Genomic DNA, 3,068 nt, shown 5'->3' on the forward strand with positions numbered 1-3,068 from the left:
ACAACAAGAGCAACAAGAGCAACAAGAGCAACAAGAACAATAAGAACAACAAGATCAGCAACAACAACAAGATCAACAACAACAACAAGAACAACAAGAACAACAAGAACATCGAGATCATCAAGATCAACACGAACAACAAGAACGACAAGAACAACAAGAACAACAAGAACAACAAGAACAACAAGAACAACAAGAACAACAAGAACAACAAGAACAACAAGAACAACAAGAACAACAAGAACAACAGGAACAACAGGAACAACAGGAACAACGAGAACAACGAGAACAACAAGAACAACGAGAACAACGAGAACAACGAGAACAACGAGAACAACAAGAACAACAAGAACAACAAGAACAACAGGAACAACAAGAACAACAAGAACAACAAGAACAACAAGAACAACAAGATCAACAACAAAAAGAAGTACAACAAGAACATCAAGAACAACAAGAACAACAAGAACATCAAGAACATCAAGAACAACAACAACAACAAGAACAACAAGAACATCAACAAGAAGAACTGGAACAACAAGAACAACAAGAACAACAAGAACAACAAGAACAACAAGAACAACAAGAACAACAAAAACAACAAAAACAACAAGAACAACAAGAACAACAAGAACAACAAGAACAACAAGAACAACAAGAAGAACAACAAGAACAACAAGAACAACAAGAACAACAAGAACAACAAGAACAACAAGAACAACAAGAACAACAAGAACAGCAAGAACAACAAGAACAACAAGAACAACAAGAACAACAAGAACAACAAGAACAACAAGAACAACAAGAACAACAAGAACAACGAGAACAACGAGAACAACGAGAACAACGAGAACATCGAGAACAACGAGAACATCGAGAACAACGAGAACAACGAGAACAACGAGAACAACGAGAACAACGAGAACAACGAGAACAACGAGAACAACGAGAACAACGAGAACAACGAGAACAACGAGAACAACGAGAACAACAAGAACAACAAGAACAACAAGAACAACAAGAACAACAAGAACAACAAGAACAACGAGAACAACGAGAACAACAAGAACGACAAGAACGACAAGAACAACAAGAACAACAACAACAAGAACGACAAGAACAACATCAACAAGGACAACAAAAACAACAACAACATGAACAACAAGAACAACAACAACAACAAGAACAACAAGAACAACAAGAACAACAAGAACAACAAGAACAACAAGAACAACAAGATCAACAACAAAAAGAAGTACAACAAGAACATCAAGAACAACAAGAACAACAAGAACATCAAGAACATCAAGAACAACAACAACAACAAGAACAACAAGAACATCAACAAGAAGAACAAGAACAACAAGAACAACAAGAACAACAAGAACAACAAGAACAACAAGAACAACAAGAACAACAAGAACAACAAGAACAACAAGAACAACAAGAACAACAAGAACAACAAGAACAACAAGAACAACAAGAACAACAAGAACAACGAGAACAACGAGAACAACGAGAACAACGAGAACAACGAGAACAACAAGAACAACAAGAACAACAAGAACAACAAGAACAAGAAGAACAGCAAGAACAACAACAACAAGAATAACAAAAACAACAACATGAACAACAAGAACAACAAGAACAACAAGAACAACAAGAACAACAAGAACAACCAGAACAACAAGAGCAACAAGAACAACAAGAACAACAAGAACAACAAGAACAACAAGAACAACAAGAACAACAAGAACAACAAGAACAACAAGAACAACAAGAACAACAAGAACAACAAGAACAACAAGAACAACAACAACATTAACGACAAGAACAACATCAACAAGGACAGCAAAAACAACAACAACATGAACAACAAGAACAACAAGAACAACAACAACAAGAACAACTAGAACAACAACAACCAGAACAACAAGAACAACAACAACAACAAAAACAGGAACAACAACAACAACAAGAACAACAACAAGAACAACAAGAACAACAACAACAAGATCAACAAGAACAAGAAGGACAACAAGAACAACAAGAACAACAACAGCATGAACAACAAGAACATCAACAACCAGAACAACAAGAACAACAAGAACAACAAGAACAACAAGAACATCAAGATCAACAAGAGCAACAAGAACAACAAGAACAACAAGAACAACAAGAACAACAAGAACAACAAGAACAACAAGAACAACAAGAACAACAAGAACGACAAGAACGACAAGAACAACAAGAACAACAACAACAAGAACGACAAGAACAACATCAACAAGGACAACAAAAACAACAACAACATGAACAACAAGAACATCAACAACCAGAACAACCAGAACAACAAGAACAACAAGAACAACAAGAACAACAAGAACAACAAGAACAACAAGAACAACAAGAACGACAAGAACGACAAGAACGACAAGAACAACAAGAACAACAAGAACAACAAGAACAACAAGAACAACAAGAACGACAAGAACGACAAGAACGACAAAAACGACAAAAACGACAAAAACGACAAGAACGACAAGAACAACAAGAACAACAAGAACAACAAGAACAACAAGAACAACAAGAACAACAAGAACAACAAGAACAACAAGAACAACAAGAACAACAAGAACAACATGAACAACAAGAACAACAAGAACAACAAGAACAACAAGAACAACAAGAACAACAAGAACAACAAGAACAACAAGAACAACAAGAACAACAAGAACAACAGGAACAACAGGAACAACAAGAACAACAAGAACAACAAGTACAACAAGAACAACAAGAACAACAAGTACAACAAGAACAACAAGAACAACAAGAACAACAAGAACGGGAAGAACAACAAGAACGACAAAAACAACAACATGAACAACAAGAATAACAAGAACAACAACAACAAGAACCACTAGAACAACAACAACAAGAACAACAAGAGCAACAAGAACAACAAGAACAACAAGAACAACAACAACAACAAGAACAACAAGAACAACAACAACATGAACAACAAGAACATCAACAACCAGTACAACAAGAACATCAAGAACAACAAG

This window comes from Megalopta genalis, unplaced genomic scaffold (genome assembly GCF_051020955.1).
Source record: "Megalopta genalis isolate 19385.01 unplaced genomic scaffold, iyMegGena1_principal scaffold0029, whole genome shotgun sequence".
NCBI classification, from domain to species: Eukaryota; Metazoa; Arthropoda; class Insecta; order Hymenoptera; family Halictidae; genus Megalopta; species Megalopta genalis.